Raw genomic sequence first — 24,816 nt, 5'->3', positions numbered from 1 at the left:
GTAATATCAGTATCCATTTGATGGGTGATATTGGGAACACAGTTCATTCAACACCAATTTACACATGACAGCTCTTCAAAACACCTTTCCTGATTTTTAATATTATGACTGGTATCCTTATTTAATATATTTTCCAATGGTTTAAATTAAATGTAAACATTTACTTAGTAGTTTCCTTGATTTATTGCAGTCAGTAATATTTTTGGACACAGCCTCAAACATTATAGATGCCATACTGTTTCCTCCATCACTCTGAGGAAGCTTGCAACTAACACTGGCCATTGCAAAATTGCAGAAATTCAAGGTTATCACAGAAACCCACAGATGACGTGGGTAGCAGCTTCAAAATACAAGTAGGTGATAGTGGTGTAGGGGCAATATCATTTAACACCAGACTGTTACAGGCATCTTATTCATAACATTAATTAAACACTGTTGTCAGTATATCATGAAATGATAATATAAATTGTATGAGATAATTATTTATCCATGATATGTGTGTGTTGCAGACTAACTAAGTACTTCTAAACAGTGACAGGCTACACATTGTACAGTACTTCATCCTATACTTGAAACTCCATACTCATCCTTAACACAAAACATAACTTCTCATTTGACAAACATAGAAATAAAACTGAAAGAAATGGCCTCCACTGATGTAAATTTAAATTTTCAAAATGGCTGCAGTATTTCCATGTATCATTCTTACTCATAGCACTATGTATCATTGACTGTTACATAAAAATTTGTGAAAATTACATCATCTTAAATGGACATTATGCTATAGATAATGTAAACCACCATAAATCAGCAGTTATGCCTACATGATCATACATTCTGTTTCACCTATGGAATTCATATACTGTGAAGCCTTCACTTATTGCAGTCACAAACTTTAAATATTGTAGTACAAATGAAAGAGGACTTTGATATAGTCCCTCCAGAGTTTGCCACATAATTGTATTCAAAACAATATTCAATCAAAGATAATAACAGATGATTCACTTTTTTACACAGCTTAATAATTCTATGTCTAATATAGCTTATTAATATTACCAAAAAGATTTCCCACAACCCAGGTGGTGTGCTAATTATTATTTTCTTATAAAATAAATGTGGAGCTGTTGATGCAAATAATTGTTGTTCTTTAAACAGTAGAATATCCAGGATGGAATGTAATAATGTTATGAAAAAGATAGTCGGTACTCACCTTATAGTGGAGATGCTTAGCTGCAGATAGGCACAGCAAAAAGACTGTCAGAAAGTGAGCGTTCGGCCAATTAGGTCTTCAATGGAATCAGACAACATGCACACAAACTCATGCAACACATTAAGATGACCCATCGAGTTTCAGACAGGCACAACAGAAAGTCTGTTATACATTACAGCTGTTGGCCAAAGAGTTCTTCAGCAATGTAAACACATACAACCACACTCGCACAACCAAGCACACCACATACACACATGGCCACTACCACCAGCAGCTCAGACTAGATTCACATCTATGGTGTACATATACATACTGAAGTGACAAATGAAAATTTGTACTGAGGTCGGGATTCGAACCTGGGTCTCCTCCTCACTATGCAGATGCACTTACCGCTATGCCACACTGGTACAGTGCCTTTGCACAGCTGCTCACACAACCCTGGCGTGACTCGCTCCTCAGTCCCAGTTCCGTATCATGCCTCAGCCCATTTAGTATTCCCCCTAATCTAGGAACACCAAGGTGGTTGAGGAGTGAACGGGAATTAGGATTTAGGAGGGAGGCTTGCAGGTTTGCCCACGCAGTTGGGTAAACTCACTGTGCCGAGGTGGTGAAGAGGTAGCATGTCTGCCTAACGAACAGGTGACCTGTGTTCGAATCCCAGCCTTGGTACAAGTGAATTACAATATTTGTAAAGTGGGAAAGGAAATTATAGTTAGGTGACTGATTTTTAAATGAACCAGTATGTGCAGTGTGGCTCTTAATTGTCATTTTATTCTGTGCAGCCTGCTTAGCCTGAAACAGCAATATGAAGGGGCGGGGGGGGGGGGGGGGGGGGGGGCAAGGAAAGAGGAGGAGGGATAAGAAATGCAAAAGCATAGTATCCTATAACAACAAATTCAATGAGTCACAACTGAAATCACTCACATATATAAGGGAATGCTGATTGTTTACAGAGAACGATGGCATTAATTGAGCCAGGTATTTTTGACTTACAAGAGAGAATCACAAAAAGTTCTTAAAATTAAACTTAAAACAGTTTTGGTCAGAATAGAACATTTATTAAAAGACTGCAACTGATTTCAGTTAAAAAGTGACTGAAAGAAAGACAGTCTGAAGACCATATACACTGATTCATAAGTACAATTCCAATATAGAAGGAAATATACCTTGTACCTATTTTATTGTATCTGAAGGTGGTTGCTATTTGATTGAAACTGGTTGAAATTTGTTAGAAAATGTTCAGTTATGGTCAAAACTGTTTTAATGTGCTCCATGTAGATCACTGTTCTATTCTCCATTAAAATGTTTTTTAAAGTTACATAATGGAAATGCTGTAAAACCTGACCTGACAGATGCCTGAAGATAGACATCAACTATCCTATAAAAGCCTACTTATCATGTTTCAGGCAACAGCATTAAGTGAAAAATGTAGAGAGATAGTTCAGGGACTGTGCATTGTTCCTGTGGGGCTCTATAGCCTAAATCAGACTATTACAGAGCACACAGAGACGTAAGTGAAAGGAATGGCAGGAGAACCTGATACGGGGCTAATGGGAGTACCCTCTGTTATGTACTTCACATCATTTTGGGGAGTGAGGTTACAGATGTATACATAGATCTCTTTATTTTAAAAACAGTTGTGCACATTTAGTCTCATGCTTTCAGGTGCATTGTGTTTCAAAAAGATATTCCTGAGCCCATACTGTGAGAAGCTAATTATTCTGAGGTGCAAAAGTCATAATATACCTCCTAATACTATGTTGGACCTCCTTTTGCCCTGCGTAGTGGAGCAACTCAACATGACATAGAACTCAATAACTTATAGGAAGTCCCCTGCAGAAATATTGAGCCATGCTGCCTCTATAGCCATCCATAATTATGAGAATGTTGCCTGTGCAGGACTTTATACATGGTCTGACCTCTCAATGATGTCCCATAAATCTTTGATGGGATTAATGTTGAGTCATTGGAGTGGCCAAATCATTTGCTCAAATTGTCCAGAGTGTTCTTCAAACCATTTGTGAACAATTGTATCCCAATGATATGGTGCATTGTTACCCATAAAAATTCGTCCACAAATGGTAGCAAATGACCTCCAAGTAGCCAAACATAACCATTTCCAGTGAATGATCGGTTCAGTTGTACCAGAGGACCCAATTCATTCCATGTAAACACAGCCCACAGAATTATCGAGTCACGTCCAACTTGCACAGTGCCTTATTCACAACTTGGATCCATGGTTTCTGTGGGATCTATGCCACACTCGAACACTACCATCAGCCTTTACCAACTGAAACTGGGACTCATCTGATCAGATCATAGTTTTGCAATAATCTCATGTGGTCATGAGCAAGGAGAGGCACTGCAGGTGATGTCATGCTGTTAGCAAAGGCACTCGCGTTGGTTGGCTGTCGCCATAACCCATTAACACCAAATTTTGCTGCACTTTACATCCCACAAACATTTCTGCAGTTATTTCACACAGTGTTGCCTGTCTGTCAGCACTGACAACTATAAGCAAACAATGCTGCTCTCGATCGTTAAGTAAATGCCTTGTCATCTTCAAGAAGGGCTTGTACTTTGCTGAATTTTGTTTTGTTTCATGTGTAAACATCAACACAACACATGCCAGATGGACATTGGAGGCACGTTGAGCTGTTGAGGTACAAGGTGAACTGATTTCTATGAACTTCTTGTGAAACTATGTCGGATGTGTTCAAGATCTGTCTCAGACACTTGGGGATGTCCAGTGATTTACGTTTACACAAACAGTTTGTTCCTTGGAATTGTTCATGCCATCATCAAATGCTCTGTACTGTAGGAGGATCCACATCATACATAATACGAAAGTCATGTTGAACCGTTATTATTGACCGGCACTGTGCAAATCATAGAACAGAAAACCCTTTCTGTTGTCCTGACACCATTTTTAGAAGAATTTGGGGGGGGGGGGGGAGTAGGAGGGCACCCTGTTGCTACCTAGCAGTAACCATGTAAAACTTGAGAATTTGCTCCTTTAAATGGTAAGTTGCTCATGCATACATATCAAATAACACAACAGTCATCATGTTTTTTTTTTGTTTTTTTTTTTTTGTTTTTTTTTTTATCGGATTATTCTTTTTGACTCACCCTGTATAATTTAAAACATAGGTAGGCCAAAGTTTGCTTGCAGACCTGAAAAAGAAGCTTGCATTACATTGCTTCCTGGAGAAGATATATGTCTTTCACATGACAGAAGCAAAGCAATGTGAATTATGGTATGATATGCATATTATACTACATTTCACATTGACAGGGTACTGATAGTCAAGTATTTTATCTCAGAGGATGGTGCTTTAATTATTGAAACTAGTCATATGTTAATATAAATGCTTTGTATTTCAGGTGGTATCTTTTTAATTAAAATCAATATTGCTGTCACTTAATGCCACTGATGATACAATTTCAAAATCTCACAACTGTAACAGTGTGATATTTTATGTAATATAGAACTATAGCCTGTACCCACCATTAACAGTATTTCACTTAGCACCTTGACTTTGAACAAAACTCTGGAGACTATAGCTATACAGGCATGTAAATAATTGGAATGCTGCTTCTTTCATTTGTTTCAATCTCTCTCTCTCACACACACACTCACACACACACACACACACACACACACACACACACACACACACACACTCAAGAGGAGCACCTTTCCCTTTCTGTCTTGCCTTCCTTACTTTCCTGCAGTTCGCTGGCTCTACTTGTGTGCTAACAAACCATGTCGGGTTTGATGTTGGCATCAGGTAAAGTCAGTTTGTGAACGGGCCTGTTTATCCAGCTGGAATGTTCTCTGCTTCTGGTTAAACCCCCATCCCATCTCTATTGGCTAGCAACAAAAGAGCAGTCTGTGTTAAATGCAGCTTGTCATTCCCTAGCCTTTTATTCCCTGAAAGTTTTCCAAGAAATTTAAAAATAAGTAAATGTAAAAATATAAATGTATTTACTGAACTATTTTTTGTTGGGGGTGGGTTTGTGACCTTATGATATTGTCTCACTTGGATCTGCAGCAACTAGACTATAGGAGAACGTTTGCCTAAGGTTTGCTACAAAAACTGAAAATCCATTGTTTGTATACTGCGACTTGATTACAGACAAGGAAAATTTCTAAAGATATAAAGCAGCTAATTCCCAAAATTCATTATTGTGGATAGATTAAAATCTGCATGGTACAGTGACACTACATACCAACAGTAGTTTAAATTTAATGTGTGGGTTGGAAATTTTCCAAATTTCTAACTGGCACGTATTACAGGTACTGTGTACAGTATTGTAGAAACTTCAAGAAAGAACTAAAGGGCACAACATACACATGACATAGTTGCTATAACAAGACACATGTATTTTATTATATGACACCAACCAAAGACATAGTACACAGAAGAGAAATTAATATAAACCTTTCGCTTCAACACGTCCCTTAAATGTTTTTCTTGCTAAATGCAGTACTTAACACATTCCAAATAATGATCTTAAATTTGGTGGGAATATCTGCAGCTTGCAGATTGCCTGGTTCATGCTCAATGGCTAGCTGGTCTTCTAGAATTTTCTGATGGATGTAGTGCATGTGAACATCAATATGCTTTGACCCCTTGTGAAATTCAGAATTTTTGGCCAGTTTAATAGTTCTTGCATTATCAACAAGAAGAAAACACTCTCCAGTGGTGAAATTTCTTCATAGAGCTTAGATAGCCATATTCCTTCTCTTGCCCCTTCCATATTCCTTCTCTTGTCCCTTCATTGGCAGCCACATACTCTGACTATGTTGTTGACATTGATATGCAATGTTGCCGCCTACTAGCCCAGGTAACTGCTCCTTTACAAAATCTTGCAACCACTCCACTAACTGAGCGTCAGTTTGCTGGATCACTGGCATAATCACCATCAGTATGTATCTCCAGCCTCCTGTTTGCATGGCTAGCATCATACTTTATACCCAATGACACTGAAACTTTTATATACTTTAGGACTCTTTTTACCACAGACCAGTGATTTTCTTGATTCTCTAAAAATTTTGACACATAGCTCATTGCAAATGCTATATTGGGTCTTGTACCAACAGATAAATATGTAAGACAGCCAACTACTTCTCGATATGGAGCATTAGTTACACTATCACTGGTTAACTCATTTGGCTGCAGATACTGCTCAATTGGAGTTGTCATAGGATTTCCCTCTGTCATGTTAAACCATCGAAGAATATCTTTAGCATAACTTTCTTGATTAATCTCTATTAATCCATTATCATGACATACAACATTAATATTTAAGAAATACCCTACTGGCTCAACAGTAATTTTAAACTCATCTTGAATTTCCTTTAGGAAAACTTCAATATACTTCTTCTTACTTGCAGATATTAATCCATCATCAACATATAGAACTACCATCAACTTGTCATTCCAGTTTTCTCAACAGAACAAACACAGGTCTGCCTTACTTTCCACAAGCCCAAGATTTAGTAGGAAGTCCTATAACTGTTGGTTCCAGCACCTTGGAGATTGTTTTAGTCCATATAATATTTTATGAAGTTTGCATACCCGATTTGGTCCATCACTAAATCCCTCAGACTGCTCCATATATATCTCTTCCTCTAAGAAGTCATTCAAAAAAGCAGATTTTACATCAAATTGTGCCAACTGAAGTTGCTCCCTAGCAGAAACACTCAAAATTGCTCTAATTGTATTGTATCTAGCAACAGGACTGAATGTTTCATTATAGTCAATTTGACCATCAGCCTTATGATTACTTCTACAAACTGAACGGTTTGTAATGGGCTTCAATTGTTGCCTATATCTCTTTCACTAGAACTTTCTTTTGTAGGTTCCTTAAACACATTTGCATCTTATAATTTTTCAATTTTTAATTGCCTGCTTCACTTGGGAGTAACACCATTGTCGTACCAGTTTTCTTAGGTTCAGAAACAACATCCTTACCCCAAAAATGGTTCAAATGGCTCTGAGCACTATGGGACTCAACAACTGAGGTCATCAGTCCCATAGCAGTCACTCGGTTCCAGACTGAAGCGCCTAGAACCGCTCGGCCACACCAGCCGGCATCCTTACTCCAAATAATCCATTTTTCTCATTCAATCCACACTCAAAAGCCATCAATGCCATCAGAATAATCAACTAGCATTTCTGGTTTTCCCTTTGGATACCATTTCTTTAGCTTTTCCTTCAGAATATGAACTAAACACTTCATTCTACAAATATGAAGTTTATTTAGCTGTATCGTCTTTCCAGTGAATACCTCGTAAGAGGTTTTGCCATCCACATGACTTTTACCACTTTTGTTTAACACATAAACAGCTGCTTTTACTACTTCTACCCACAAATACTAAGGCAGGCCCCGAGCTTGCAACACGGTCCAAGCCAGTTCCACAGCTGTTCTGTTAGTGCGCTCAGCACATCCATTCTGCTCTGAAGTATAAAGATTTGTAAAGATGAGTTGTATGCCATTTAATTTCATCAAATCTTTAACTTCAGTATTATCAAATTCTCGTCCACCATCACATTGAAATGCTTTTGGTAGTTGACCACAAAAATTCTTCACAATACTCACCATTTCTGCAATCTTCTCTGCAGTCTCAGACATCTGCTTGAGAAAATATATCAAGTGTAGTCTTGAAAAGTCACAAGTGAAGCAAAGAAAATATTCTGTTCCTACCAGCGATTTACACTCCATAGGTCCACACAGATCAGCATGAATCACTTCTCCAGGTTGTGTGGCATGCTGCTGTCATAACTGAAAATTGCTGTGATGCTGCTTCCCCTTAACACATGCCTCACATAATTCTTCACCAGCATCTTCAACTTCAACACCATGCTGCTTCAAGAATTGTTGGACATGACATTTGTTTCGATGACCCAAGTGTTCATGCCAAATTTGCAGAGAGTCCTTTGATGGAAGACTTACCTCAGGATCACAAGGCTGAATTTGTTTTGTCACTTGAATCAACATCTTCAGTAGGTTGCCACTACATATGCCACATGCATTTACAATGCCATTGTTTCAGAACTCACACTTGTCTTTCAACGAATAAAAGTCCAATTCCTTGTCCATAGCAGATGACACAGAAGAGAGATTTCTTCACCCTTCTGGAGTATACAAAACATTATCCATATGGCATAACTTCCATTTTCCATTGACAGAAGCTTCAAAATAAATAGTCCCTTTTCCTAGTGTGTTCATAGTCGAATATTTGCCCAGGCATATCTGCAGTGGTGTTGCAAACTTAGTGAATGATACATACCACTCAATTTTCTTAGCATGTGATTCGTCACTCCACAATCAGCGATCCATGTGCCCTCGCTCTATTCTGCACTTATTACTTCACTAATCAAAGCCTGGTTTGGCAATTACTTTTATTTTGGTTGTGGATGATTTTTTTTGCTTGTGTTTCCCATTTGGACATATTTTTTTAGTATGGCGAAATCCACCACAACTGAAATATTGAGCTTCATTTTGTTTGTAGACTTTTTGTATTTGTTTGACAAAGTAACATTCCTCATAATGGTGCAGTCAGCATTTCTAATGTTTGCTTTGGTAACAAAAAGTGCAACTACCTTGCCTCACTTCTCCCTCCAACAAGCATGACGACTGTCATCAGAAGTTAACATGTCCATCAAATGCTTTAGTGTTTGTTGATCTTCAGATCTTGTTCACCATGAATGTCACAGACTCTCATAACTGTCAGGCAGTGTGTCAAGTAGTTGAACCATTAACAATGATTCATCAGGTTTCACATTGTGTTGTTGCATTCGAAGAACTAAGTTTTCAAAGCAAGTAAGATGTGTCACCATGTCATCGCCTGAACTCTTGTAAAAATTTAGGAACTCTGACTGAACAGAATATGCAGCTTGCTTTGTTTTCCATTCAAACATGGGATGTAGCTTGTCCCGTGCAGTCTCACATGCAACCAACAATGCCATGACTTTTGTTTCCACAGTTCTAACAATAATCTGATTCGCTGCACTATCAGCTTTGTCCCATGTTTTTAGAGGAGCATTAGACACATCTATCTGTGCTGATGTTGCATCCACTGGCAAAGCAAATACACACTTTGTATGCGCTGTCTGATGCACATAAAAAAATTTGAACTGCAAACCTCCAAATAGTCCAATTTTCAGCCCCACACAGCCTCTCTATACCATGAATATCCATTGCAGTCCCTTAAAACGTTCAGACTTACAACCAAAAAAATTCCACAAGAGGAAAATGCAGCAGTTGTTCTCGTATATACAATATGAACTATATTGTATATGCAACAAACAATATGAATATAGCACACAACACACGCTAACACATTTCTCACGTCACGAAATGTAAAATTGTAATACCCAATTCCTTTCTTGAATCGTGTACTGGGCCCATAACCTGTTGCAGAAACTTCAGTAAAGAACTAAAGTACACTACATAAAGCATACACACAATGTAGTTGCTATAATAAGACTCATGTACTTTATTTTATGACACCAACCAAAGACATAGATATAGTACACAGCCGAGAGATTAATATAAACATTTCACTTCAACAAAAGAAAGTTGTAGAGAAGGAGAATTGAGACATAGGCAACAACTGAAAAAACCAGAGCACCTTACTGAAATTATGCTGGCTGAAATAAATGAGCCAAAGAATTATACAGAGGCTCTTATTTCTGTAGACCATGAACACTGGAGAAGAGCAATGAAGTCATTTCTCCTCCATTGCTCTTCTCCAGTGTTCATGGTCTACAGAATTAATAGCCTCTGTATAATACTTTGACTCATTTATTTTAGCCAGTATAATTTCAGTAAGGTGCTCTGGTTTCTTCAGTTGTTGCCTATTTCCCAATTCTTGTGTTTTTAAAAATGAAATATAGAACAAGTGCTTTGTGTATGAGAAAGCTCCAATATTGTTTCATGTTTCAGGTACACAGGAATGTATCTACTTACTGATGGATTAGTACGATCAATCAGTTCAATGGCAAAGAGATTTCCCTTGATGTCAATTCTTTGTAATGTGTGTTGAAAGGTGGTTTAATGTTATGTAAAGAAAATGTAATAATTAAATAAATGAGTTTGTCATAAGGGCAATGTCAATTCATTGAATAATGATTATTATATCACTGTGTGGAGTATCAGTGGTTTGTTACAATCAGAACATTCAACATTTCAAATTGTAACTCTTAAGTATAATTATGTGATGTATAGTTGTTCATCCTATGCTTATGGATTTTCTCCATGGCTTCTTTGTCAGGAAGCTGATTGAGGTTTACATTGCAATCAGAATAACATTCCTTCAGCTATTCATATCTTCATCACTTATTGTTACCTCTTATTCCATTGTAAAATTTAAAAGAGAATTGTGTATAATATACATTTTCTTCACAGGGTCTGATAAGAAGTGGTAAACACATCTATTTGTGCCGATGTTGCATCTGCTGGCAAAAGCGCCGGTTTTTCTACGTTGCCAATAAACACTTCATATGCACCGGCCGATGCATGTAATAAATTTTGTACTGCAAACTTCCATATAGTCCAATTTTCAGCCCCACATGGCTTCTCTATACCGTGAGAATCCATTGCAGTCACGTAAAGCTCTTAAATATAATTAAGTGATATATAGTTGTTCATCCTGTGTTAATGAAATTTCTCTATGGCTTCTTTGTCAGGAAGCTGATTAAGGTTTACATTTCAATCAAAATAACATTTCTTCAGCTATTCATATCTCCATCACTTGTTGTTACCCGTCATTCCCTCATAAAATTTAAAAGAGAACTGTGTATAATATACACTTTCTTCACAGGGTCTGATAAGAAATGGTAAAAGAAAGGTGAGTTCATGATGTTGTTAAGATTGCTTACTCTTTTCTATGAGAGGATATCATAATAAACTGTGAACAGCCCCCCACCCCTTTACACACACTCACACACACACACACACACACACACACACACACACACATACATAATCCGTAATGTATAAAAAATGCTACACAGAATTTACCAACATTAGTGAACCCTCGTAAAGATACAAGGAACAACTGCTAAATCTGTGTCTGTGTATAATTATACATATGAGTGCCAGAAGAGAATTATAATGATACTGTGTACCATATCCCACATTTGTACTGTACCTTGCAGAGTGCTGAGTAGAAAACCATGTTACCATAAACTGTGAAGACTGGTCTTAGATTTTGATCCCTCTACTGAATATGAGTTCGGTATTGTGTTATACTCAATGAATAATATGTCAGCTGTTTTCAAATGACCATTTTTCAGAGATAGTGATGAATGCAGCTTTGATTAGTAGAAATTCTGATGCTGTGAGACTTTCCTCAACATCCTTTGCTGTGCATAGCTGAGGGCTCCACAAAGTCCACCTTAGTTTATAGTCTTTCAGACATCAGGAATCCTGCAAAGTGATTAAAAAAATTAATACAGAGTGATTTTGAGCATCTTTCTTAGTAATTTAAAAACTTGATCATTATGCACGTAATTAGTTACTTTATATCAATGTATTAGTGCCACTATGTGCTTTCCCAGTCTGAGAGAAGCAACAGTTTGAATGTGAACTATAATGTTTTGTATATATCTGTGGAGTAAAAGGAACTGTTTACAGTTCCATACTACTCAATTAGTCACAGCTTTATCATCAGTAACTTATCCACCTCTGTTGTACATCTTACTGAGAATTGGTACAATTCACTCTCTGCATGGCACTGTGATTCACTGTTATGTGTGCACTGGATGAAATGAAAAGAAGTCATTCTGCATTTAGTGAAGATGCTCGTTGTTATGGCATAAATTCAGTGCCAGCATGCCGGCCTGAAACGACAAAGAAGGGAAGGCTCTGAGAAGAGGTCAGCCAATCTCATGCTGAGTGACCTCCCTCCAGGACGACAATGCAACAGGAGCGGCTACTGGGTGAAGACAACATAAGCGCCACACCTGACTGGTGGCAACTACTTTGATAGTAGCTTCAACAATAGCCACTTTGTTAGCCATCACACTGTAGCCTTTTTATTAGCAAACCCGGTGTCGCACAGTTAGAGATCAGCAGTCACTACAAGAATTCTGAGATCAAAGTTAAGTATTTTTACTTGTCTTGTTGTAAATAAAACTCATTAATATGAGTTGTTTGACTGTTTGTCTAGTGAACCAAATATGCAGGATTACTAGACACAACACTCGTAACATGTAACTCTGTCACTGTGCATGCCAGAGTAAGATTTATCTGAAGTACTCTTGCTGCTCGTCTTACAAAAGGAACATCTGGATGAACTATACTTCTGCCCAAACTCTACTTAATCAAATTTTATTCCCTCGATATTCTTCTCTCTAAACATATGGGTGCAGTATGAGAAGAAGAGCAGGTTCGTACGGGTTTCCAACTGAATTTAGTGAATGAAAACTTACAGTATGTTCTGTTATATGCCCTTTTTGTTACTCTCAAAACATTTAAGAGGACAGTAATGTGATAACTGATACTTTTTCTCAACTATTCAGATTTCAGGGTAGTCATTTGGAATAACTACGGTTTCATCTAAATGCTTGAAATATTAATTCTTTTTAATACAAAATTTTATGTAAATAGTTCGATGTGGTTATGTTCTATTGTGCATTTCTTAGAATCCTTCTGACGAATAGAATGGGGTTTCTAATGAGAGACTGTGCAGCATTTTCTTTAACAGTTTTATTGCCATTCTTTGTATTTAGCAAAGTGTTTTATGCACTATTTCAGTTGCCGTATAAACTCTGCTGTTGTTAGATCTTGCGAATATTTTCTGTGGTAAGAGTAGAGATGTACATGATCTGCCACTGTACTCATGTCTTTTAATAGTTACAATTATGTTAGGTAGTTCAAGACATATGTAATTAACACTCCCAAAATGTATAAATTGATCACTATTAAGATTTTATATTAACGAACAAAATCATACACTTTATAATTTTATCAGCCCTTGTCATTACTCTGACTGTCTTATTCCGAATTACAAGAATAACAATTACTTTTTTTCTGTATGCCATGAGCATGATAAAAAAAATCAGCTCCTCAGCCAGGCCCAGGGTTCCAAAAGATATTGGCCAGCTTCTGTAACTGTCTCTGTAATGCAGTGTCATGTGGATGCAGTGCAGACAGGCATGCAATCAGCAATACTGCTCTCCCTGCCAGTTTTCTGACTTTTCTACATCTACATTTATACTCTGTAAGCCACCCAACGGTGTGTGGCTGAGGGCACTTTACGTGCCACTGTCATTACCTCCCTTTCCTATTCCAGTAGCGTATGGTTCACAGGAAGAACGACTGCCAGAAAGCCTCTGTGCGTGCTCGAATCTCTCTAATTTTACATTCGTGATCTCCTCATGAGGTATACGTTGGGGGAAGCAATATATTCGATATCTTATCCAGAAACGCACCCTCTTGAAACCTGGACAGCAAGCTACACCACGATGCAGAGCGCCTCTCTTGCAGAGCCTGCCACTTGAGTTTGCTAAACATCTCCATAATGCTATCACGCTTACCAAATAACCCTGTGACAAAATGCACTACTCTTCTTTGGATCTTCTCTATCTCCTCCTTCAATCCCACCTGGTATGGACCCCACACTGATGAGCAATACTCAAGTATAGGTCGCACGAGTGTTTTGTAAGCCACCTTCTTTGTTGATGGACTACATTTTCTAAGGACTCTCCCAATGAATATCATGCAATCGATACCACCCTTCTGGAATGTTCCATGAAGCCTGTTACATTGGTGACCATCATTAGGTTAACGCATCACTTCTTGCTGCTAGCACGTAATTTTGCTCAATGTCACCTGTAAGTGCTCCCCTTGTGCTGGTGCCTGTGCCATCCAAGTGTCAGGCGGCTGCGTTTGCTACAAACTTTGTGATGCTCCAGGGTCCGGTCCTTGTTAGCAGAACAAGCTTTGCATAGCGGCTTCCTGTGTGTCAGACAAATATTTCACAGGCCTCTCACTCAGCAGCGGTTTATAAACTTTCATTCTGGCTAAATCTGAATACTCCCCAATTAGTTATTTTACAATTCTTAGGACTTAATATTTTACTATATACGACACCTCCCATCTCCCAGGATAAATTTTGTAAGCTTGAACCTCAGAGGTTGCAAAATTTCCGTCAACTGATACCGTGTGCAAGTGAACATTGTCAGCTTTTATTGTCAACTTTGTCTTTGCACATCCTAAATGTTAAAGGTTCTTTATTGTGTGACATATTCTGTGAGAGTACGTGGTTCATTAAGAGAATTTGCATTTTCAGTTGTCACATAAGTTACAATTTCACAAAAATCCGTTATTTGAGCTCACATACCTCCAGTCTTTCTGTCTTTTTGGATGGTTATAACACTCGCATTTTGATGCCATTGTGTCAAAAATTTAATATACTTTCCACCACATGAGTTTCCAAGACTTGGACAAGTTAACATATATTTTCCCTACATTGTTTATATCAAAGGGCTTGAGTTAGCTTATCTTTTGTAAGCACACAGAATTGGCGACTCTCACATAGGCGTGTTTACGTCCGTCTTTCTGCTGTGTTGCAGTGTCTGACCACGTTCTCTCCATAACACTCTGGCAGCATGAGGGGTACGTTGTACAGCCCTCATTCATACTCTACTATCTCTTCCTCCTCTCCGCACTGTACAGTCTAGTGAGAGGGAGTATAACTTGCCATACTTCTAGGATTGCTATCTGTTACAACCGTATTTGTTACTTCAACGTTTTCCTCCTACTTCACAAACCGTCTTCCACACTTTCTACAACATTTAAATAAATACACATACAACAGGTATAAAGCAGCACTGAACTCCCATATCCCCACAAGGAATACATACTGCTTGAACAAACTTTAAATGGCTTTCTCTGCTGGTACTATATTTCATCTTGTAAGTCATCCATTTTGCGACCTGCTATCTTTAAATCGTCAAGTTGTCTAACTATATGCTATAATGGTAGTAGTATGAGGATTTGCGTCATGTTTTGCACTTTCTCATCTATCATAAAAAATGGTTCAAATGGCTCTGAATACAATGGGACTTAACATCTGAGGTCATCAGTCCCCTAGAACTTAGAACTACTTAAAACTAACTAACCTAAGGACATCACAAACATCCATGCCCGAGGCAAGATTCGAACGTGTGACCGTAGCAGTCTCGTGGCTCCAGACTGAAGCGCCTAGAACAGCTCGGCCACTCCCCTGGCCATCTATTATACAACAATCTATATCCGTGTTTAGCTTAGGAACTATGTTTGCTTTATCCATGTTGATGCGAATGACATGGTCAGCTTGCAACCTTATATGTGCACCATAACCCTTACACTTACTTAAGAAATTTAATCTACCAGTCCCTCGCACAATGATGTCGCTGAATGATGAATCATTACATAGTCTGGATACTTTTGTTTAAAATGATGAATTTAAGATTGCATTCTTGAACTGGTTGTAACGTAGGAGCTTCACATCGCTCGTGAACGTTAAGTGGTCATTAGTGGGAATTTTTGTTTACAGATCTGTTTTCTCATCGTGACGGTTTTAGAAAGTAACTTATCACTAGACAGTTGCGCATACTGTCGCTTCATTTAATCTACTATAAGGAATTCCTTCTGCCGGCCGCGGTGGCCGAGCGGTTCTAGAAGCTTCATTCCGGAACCGATCGACGGCTACGGTCGTAGGTTCGAATCCTGCCTCGGGCATGGATGTGTGTGATATCCTTAGGTTAGTTAGGTTTAAGTAGCTCTAGGTTCTAAGGGACTGGTGACCTCAGATTTTAAGTGCCATAGTGCTCAGAGCCATTTGAATTTCTTCTCTGGTGCTATATAAGAGAATAATGTCTTCACCAGATCGTACTCAGTCGGTAATGGCCATACTTGATACAGTGTATATACATAACTATCAACTTAAAGTATATTTAATACATAACTTAAGGTGTCATCTGCTAAAAATACGTCTAAATCTATTGTTCACAATAACAGGTATCCTTCACCTTAGTGAGTTCAACGGGACACATTTTGTCCTAACTTGCACTAACTGTTCCGTGATGGTTATCATAATCAAGGCCGGTTGTACCTTCCTGTTCGTTTCGCTATTCCATCTGCAATAATTTGTGCTTTCTTAATTGTCTGTTTAGCGTCTGATTAATCATTATCAATGACGCCCTGACTATCGTCAGTTACTCCTTTGACAATCGCAAGAGCTCTCTCTGTTGCTCCTCTAATACATCTATTTTTGCCTTGAAAATGCCGCATCGTCTTCGTCTAGTGTGCCAACTAGTACCTTACTAGTCTCCCCAATAAAGTTTAATATAACCCACTTAGTTCTAGGTGTCTCATGCTGGGCTAACTACTCAGTTAACCCCCTTGCCTCTGGAATTTTTGCCACATGCCATCCTGTTGTCTTTTGAACGTTCTCACACTCCTCAACGTTCACTTTTGCCTGGTGCAACCTATGGAGACAATGCGCTACTTCTCTATCAGGCAATTCTTGCGTCCACTCGAAATTTTCGTGTAGTTCCTTCAGTTGAAAATAACGTACAATTCTTGCCACTGACCGTCCAGCTTCTTACTGTGTCCTCTTCGCACGCATTCATCATACAACAATATCCAGTCACGCCTTCTAAATTCTTTTGTGTTCTGCGTCCGGTCATAATTAACCTTATTTCTCTCCTTGTTTTCCTGGGTCATCTCGTGGGCAGCTTGATGCAGCAGTTGCATCCGTTGTCGAACCTGTCACGTAATCCTCGTAATTATAAACTACGTTTGCTGGTTTTCTCAGTAACCAACCCAAAAAAAAAAAAAAAAAAAAAATCGAAAAGTGTGTACCCAGTTGTACAGTGCGGAGATGTGTGTTACACAAATGTCACGAAAGAAATCCAGTGGTCCCAATCGTCCTGATCTCGGCTAATGTAGTGCCATAACATTTCAGTTAGCGCACGATGTGAACGCTCCAGTGAACCATTTGTCTGTAGATGGTAAGCTGTCGTCTGTATTTTATCTATTCTCAATAGTTTACATAAACGCTTCATAGTATAGCTTATAAAATCACTCCCCAAGTCACTAAGTAATGCTGCAGGCATCCGAAACTTCAGAATTATGTTATCTACCTACTTACGCGCGACCGTGTCAGCGGCTTGGCGGGCAATTCGCTCGGCTATAACAAATTTCATGATTACCGGACTAGGTTAGTGGTGAGGGAACTATGATGTCAATATCGCATCTTTCAAAAATAAACACTGGGGTTGGTGTTAATTCTATTGGCTGCTTCGTCTTTATCTGCGTTGTTTAGTTTTTCTGGCAATTCTAACACTTCTTTATGAAATTCTCTATGTCTGCTTTCATCCCAGGCCAAGTACTGTTTTACCCGCTCATATGTCCTCCCCATCCCCTGAAGTCCGCCGATAGGGGATGTGTGCATTTTCCTTAGCACTGCCAGCTTTTCTTCATTACTCGCTTGTTTCCAGTGTTTCTTCCCTTACGTCAGTGGTTTGTTCTTCAGTGTTCTGTGTCGGAGCCGTTATCTCTGCTCCAGCTGACTCAGCTTGCGTCTCCACGGACGTGGCCTCGACCGGCTTATCTTTACTCTTGTCACTGTTCCTGGCTGGCTCCACAGCATCTGTTTCTGTTGTGCGTCCCCACCTAACACGCTACGGTTATAGGAAAGCGCATTCGCTACTCGATTCTGTTTACCTTCTTTGTACAGTATCTGGTAGTCATACTACTCTAGCGCTAGTCGGAGTTTTAACAATCTAGACGACGGATCAAATATACTACCCAACCACCCCAGTGGTTTATGCTCCATGATTATCTTAAATTTTCGTCCGAATAAGTATGGGCGCAAATATTTGACAGCCCATACAATTATCAGAAACTCGCGCTCTACTGTACTGAACTGTATTGTAATAATCAAGAGGTCGGTTCGTGCACAAGATCCTGCACAGGTATCACTTCCGCGTTTATGGACGGCTATAAAGGCAACGTGGATCAATATTTCTGCAGAGGGCTTCCAACGACTTGTTGAGTCCACGTTATGTCGAGTGGCTGCACTATGCTGGGAGAAAGGAGGTCGGACGCAATATTCAGAAATATCCCATGACGTTTGTCACTCAGTGTAGCCAGAGCCGCTAGGAAATAAACACCAGTCTACAGGGGATAGGCAAAATAACGTGAACACCTGTACCTACTTGGGAATGGTTTATTAACAAGGGATTGTGCCCCATGTGTCCATAATACAGCTGTGATCTTCTTGTAACACTGAGATATAACGATTAATCTCCAGTGGAATGTTATCCCACTCTTTGATCAGAACCTCTTCTAACTCTCTGCGCTCCAATACCACCCACAAGTGTTCGATAATGTTCAAGTTTGGGAACTGTGTTGGCCAGAGAAGACTGCAGTTCAGTTGCATGCTCCTCATAACACTATTTTACTGTCCTGGCTGTGTGAATGGGTGCATTATAGTCCTGAAAAATGGCATCATTGTTGGGGAACAACATCTGTGTCGTGGGGTGCACCTAATCACCTAAAATGTTCATATAATCGTTGGCTGTAACAGGGCCTTTGAGAATAATGATAGGACGAATAGAACACCATGATATGGCTGCCCACACCATCACACTTCCACCTCCATGCTTAACCGTTGGAATCAAGCAATCAGGATTGTAGGCTTCTTTAGGCGTTCTGTAGACATAAACCCATTCCGATATTGGAAACAACGGAAATGCTGACTCGTCAGACCATACGATGTGTTTCTACTGATCAGCCATCCAGGATTTATGCTCCTGACGCCATACTTTACACTTCTTTGCGTTGGTTGCCGTCACTAATGGTTTCGGTATAACAGCTCGTCCATGAATATTCGCTTCATGGAGTTCTCGGCGGACAGTGTCCATAGATATGGCGTCTCGAAGATGGCTATTGAGCTCTGCAGTCACTTTAGCCGCCGTAGTTTTGTGTTGTTTTGGCACAACTCGTGTTAGAGTACAATAATCTCTGTCGTTTAGTTGTGATTTGCGCCTACTATTGCGTCTACGCGATGATGTCTTCCCATGTTTTGTGTAGGCTGTCATGACTGTTGAAACAGTTGCCCTTGAAACACTCAATAATTTCGCTATCTTGGCTGCTGATGCCCCAGCTAATCAGGCCCCCACAATCTACCATCTTTGGAACTCTATTAGGTCTTTCATTGCACGTCGAACTCGCCCTTTGAATGCAAATACGAAGTGTGCATTATTCGTAAACAACCTGCACTAATGCCTAGCCCGTACTGAACGCACACAGTCCAATGTGACACGTGACTTACCTGTGTTGTTGACCGTCAAACAAAACCATCTAATTACTACCACTGTTCACATTATTTTGCCTATACCCTGTAGTCCCCTCGCACACTTTCAGCCGCAAAGACGACTACCAGTATTGTGATTAGCCAGCAGCTACGAGGAAAACTGTCCATAGTCGGGAACTTCTTTCTCATCGCCAGCGGAGCCTCTTAAAATGCGTTACCTGACCATGACCCTCCGTGAGCTGGCCAGGCTAGTCGAAGAAATCTCTGAACAACGATAGGTGAGCGTAATAATTATTGATATGCGCACTCGCATGGATCATTATCCGTCGTGTTATATTGTTGCTTATATTACATACTGATAGTATCAATATCGTATTAGAGTAATTTGGAACCTTTCTATCAATGAGCATGAAAAATTTCGCTTTAAAAATCATTTTATCTGCAATGGGAAATAAACCGACGTTATCCGTCGTCGCTCGGTATCACATGGAAGATGTGATGAGCAGAATTTTTTTGTGCTGATGCCAGCTACACATTACCAAAATGAAATAGCAAATATCTCCCAAAGCACCGTAGAAAATGTGTCTGACGACTATTAGAAGGGACATATAGTACCCATTAATGCTAATAAAGATGTTTAGGTAGCTGTCTGCTATAGACATTGTTATGTCGTATTAACGAACTCAGCTATTTCACAAAACAGGGAAACATAGTACCACAGAGAAATGTAGCTTGGCAACACCTACACTTTCACATAAATAGCCCAACTCTAAATACGACCTAATCCTTAGTATGTAATTAGCTTCTTCTGCAAATTGTATGAGCTCTAAAATATTGAGGTACCGAAAAACTTGAGAAGTTCATTGATATGTCATAGATATTATGTAAATTGAAGGTGGATGGGGAAGAAAGGAAAGAAAAGGAGAGGATCCACTGATGTCACCTGCATCAGGACTTCATGCAGAACCAGTAGCAACGAGTAAAGACATGTGCCAGATCAGGATTTGAACCTGTGCTCTCTTGCTTATTAGGTAGTTGTATTAACCACTGCACCAACCAGACACACTGTTTACCACAATTGCACGGTCTCTCTCGCCATGCCTCCCAGCTGACCAAAACCCCCGCCCATGTCTGAAAGAACAGACACCATGCGGAAATGCCACTATGATACATATAATGTAAACTGAAGGTAGAGGGAGAGGAAAGGAAAGGGAAGGAACTATTGATGTCAGCTGCATCGGGAGTTCATGCAGAATCAGCAGCGACAAGTGAAAATGTGTGCCACACCGAGATTCGATCAGGTTCAAAAAATGGTTCAAATGGCTCTGAGCACTATGGGACTTAACATCTATGGTCATCAGTCCCCTAGAACTTAGAACTACTTAAACCTAACTAACCTAAGGACAGCACACAACACCCAGTCATCACGAGGCAGAGAAAATCCCTGACCCCGCCGGGAATCGAACCCGGGAACCCGGGGATTCGATCAGGGATCTACTGTTTACTAGGAAGTTGCATTAACCACTGCACCACCTGTACACAGTGTTTCTGGCAACTGGGCGAACCATCTTGTGCCCCTCCCCCTCCTCTGTGGCTGACCCACACTCCCACCAGAACCAGCCTATCAGCAGTCACTGTTCGTGGCCTCCACACTCTCTATCTCTACTTTGAGATTTCTGCAGGACAAATGTACTTGTGCATCCACACTGAAGACGTGGATTCATTGTCCATTGAGGTAAATAAGTTAAACGAATGTAGGGTGTCTGTTCTTTTGACATCTGTATAATTGATTCACCTTCATGAGCAACCAGTTCACCACATTCAGGGCAGATGCACAATTATGTTCAAGTTTCTGCAGGAATCTCAAGGTAATGAGCATGGAGGAAATGATGGGGACTGTGGATAGGTGGCACTAGATGGGTGTGTTGGTTGGCTATGAGATATTGTGAGATAGTCATGCAACTGCAATAAACACTGTGATAAACACTTTGTCCAGGTGTTCAGCAGCAACCAACAGTAGACGTCTCCTCCAAATGATGAGGACTAGCCTTGTGGAGCACTGGTTTAGATCCCTCGACATTGTACAGCATGGGCAGTACGTAAATGTTTACCACGCCTCATGCATCCCCCATGTGGCACAAGTGTTCCTGGTCCCGATTACCCACACACGTCATAAGTTGATGGCGATGGGATCCTTTGCCTGTATCAGGATGTTATTTAAAGTTCAGTATTCCTCCTTGACCTCCCACAGGAGCATGGTGGAGTGGACTTATTCCATGTGTCAGACAGAGTTATGGCACTTTTTGTTAACTCCCGACTGAAAGTCTGGCATCGCTGCCTGACGAGCCGGACGTTACTAATTTTGCATGTATGCACACAGGTCTCCATGTCAGCCCCAGTCATGTTATCAGACATTCCACCCCCCTTTTATCACTTTCGGCACTTCTTTCTTGAATTAAGTAACATCCTGCACTCCTTACCCCTTTGCATATACCCTGGACAAAGATTGTAGACGACACATTACAAATGTGTCGAACCCCCAGCTCCATTAAACACGTTTCCTCAGGTCATATGGCGTCATGTGTGGAAAGCGTAACATGCCGGTTATCTTGACATCAGCGTCTTGTCCACCTGGTATATCACCGTCAATGGCAAACAGGTCAACCAGTTTCATTTGCACCACATCCGCCTCACTGCACACCCACCTGCGTTCACTGTGGTGTGGAGGACATAGACGCTCATCAGTTCTCATGTGGTTCATTGTCTGATGACTGGAGTCACGTGCAGCATATCTTAGCTTTCCTTACCCAACAGACATCTGCTCAGATCATTTTCCTGATGCTTTTATTCATGGATGTGATGAACTATCCTGCACCAAAAGCTATTGCTGTGAATTGGATACGCTGCCATACGGTCCGCTACTTTTTTGGTCCTGACGAGAATTCAGAACAAGGTTATTGAATGTACCTTAACGATCGACGCTATACACTTGTTCACAACCCCAGATACAAGCAGTTCTTTTCCAGTTTTCTACGGAGCGCCTTTCATGACCCGCCTTCCAGCTGAAACGTCCAAGCCATGAGATTCTGATACCTTTTTCCCGAAATGATGTTCTGAAACCACTACAAACAGAATCTCCATTAGATTTTCTAGAAGACACATTTGGACGTTCTGCCAATCAGAAGGCGTTAGTGACTCCTGGAATTCTGGTACATAGACTAATTTAATTTAAAAATTTACAAATTAAAAAAATAAGTAAAAGAAAATAAAAATATATATACAGGGTGTTCCATTGATCGCGATCGGTCCAAATATCTCACGAAATAAGCGTCAAACGAAAAAACTGCAAAGAACGAAGCTTGTCTAGCTTGAAGGGAGAAACCAGATGGTACTATGGTTGGCCCGCTAGTTGGCGCTGTCATAGGTCAAACGGATATCAACTGCGTTTGTTTAAATAGGAAGCCCCATTTTTTTATCACATATTCGTGTAGTATGTAAAGAAATATGAGTGTTTTAGTTCGACCACATTTTTCACTTTGTGATAGATGGTGCTGTAATAGTCACAAACATATAGCTCACAATTTTAGACGAACAGTTGATAACAGGTAGGTTCTTTAAATTAAAATACAGAACGTAGGTACGTTTGAACATTTTATCTCAGTTGTTCCAATGTGTTACATATACCTTTGTGAACTTATCATTACTGAGAATGCATGCTCTTACAGCGTGATTACCTGTAAATACCACATCAGTGCAATAAATGCTCAAAATGATGTTCATCAACCTCAATGCATTTGGCAATACGTGTAACGACATTCAACTCAACAGCGAGTAGTTCGCCTTCCGTAATTTTCGCACATGCATTGACAATGCGCTGGCGCATGTTGTCAAGCGTTGTCGGTGGATCTTAATAGCAAATATCCTTCAACTTTTCCCACAGAAGGAAATCCTGGGACGTCAGATCCAGTGAAGGCGCGGGCCATGGTATGGTGCTTCGACGACCGATTCACCTGTCATGAAATATGCTATTCAATACCGCTTCAACCACACGTGAGCTATGTGCCGGACATCCATCATGTTGGAAGTACATCGTCATTGTGTCGTGCAGTGAAACATCTTGTAGTAACATCAGTAGAACATTATGTAGGAAATCAGCATACATTGCACCATTTAGATTGCCATCGATAAAATAGGGGCCAATTATCCTTCCTCCCATAATGCCGCACCACACAGTAACCCGCCAAGGTCACTAATGTTCCACTTGTCGCAGCCATCGTGTATTTTCCGTTTCCCAATAGTGTACATTATGCCGATTTACGTTACCGCTGTTGGTGAATGACGCTTCGTCGCTAAATAGAACGCGTGCAAAAAATCTGTCATCGTCCCGTAATTTCTCTTGTGCCCAGTGGCAGAACTGTACACGACGTTCAAAGTCGTCACCATGCAATTCCTGGTGCATAGAAATATGGTACGGGTGCAATCGATGTTGATGTAGCATTCTCAACGCCGACGTTTTTGAGATTCCCGATTCTGGCGCAATTTGTCTGCTGCTGCGGATTAGCAAAATCACTCTGAGCACTATGGGACTTAACTTCTGAGGTCATCAGTTTCCTGAACTTAGAACTACTTAAACCTAACTAACCTAAGGACACCACACACATCCATGACTGAAGCAGGATTCGACTTGCAACCGTATCGGTTGCGCGGTTCCAGACTATAGCGCCTAGAACCACTCGGCCACTCTGTCCGGCGTGGATTAGCCACAACAGCAGCTAAAACGCCTACTTGGGCATCATCATTTATTGCAGGCCGTGATTGACGTTTCACATGTGGCTGAACACTTCCTGTTTCCTTAAATAACGTAACTATCCGGCGAACGATCCGGACACTTGGATGAAGACGTCCAGGATACTGAGCAGTATACATAGCACACGCCCTTTGGGCATTTTGTTCACAATAGCCAGACATCAACACGATATCAACCTTTTCCGCAGTTGGTAAACGGTCCATTTCAACGAGGGTAATGTATAACGAAGCAAATACCGTCCACACTGGCGGAATGTTATGTGATACCACGTACTTATACGTTTGTGAGTATTACAGTGCCATCTATCACAAAGCAAAATAAGTGGTCCAACTAAAATATTCATAATTCCTTATGTACTACACGAATATGTAATAAAAATGGGGGTTCCTATTTTAAAAAAAACGAAGTTCATATCCGTTTGACCTAGGGCAGCGCAATCTAGCGGGCCAACCATAGCGCAATCCGGTTTCCCCC

At 40.1% G+C, this 24,816-nt stretch overlaps 1 long non-coding RNA gene across 1 annotated transcript; it reads left to right on the top strand.

Moving 5' to 3' along the window:
• Positions 1-209: 209 nt before the first annotated feature.
• Positions 210-10,327, top strand: LOC124722871. The gene is made up of 2 exons (XR_007006457.1): positions 210-353; positions 10,169-10,327. It is a non-coding gene; the product is annotated as an uncharacterized LOC124722871 (long non-coding RNA).
• Positions 10,328-24,816: the final 14,489 nt, after the last annotated feature.

This window comes from Schistocerca piceifrons, chromosome X (assembly GCF_021461385.2).
Source record: "Schistocerca piceifrons isolate TAMUIC-IGC-003096 chromosome X, iqSchPice1.1, whole genome shotgun sequence".
In the NCBI taxonomy this organism is placed as follows: Eukaryota; Metazoa; Arthropoda; class Insecta; order Orthoptera; family Acrididae; genus Schistocerca; species Schistocerca piceifrons.
Note: the sequence above shows the minus strand (reverse complement) of the source record. Positions and strands in the feature narration are given on the sequence as shown.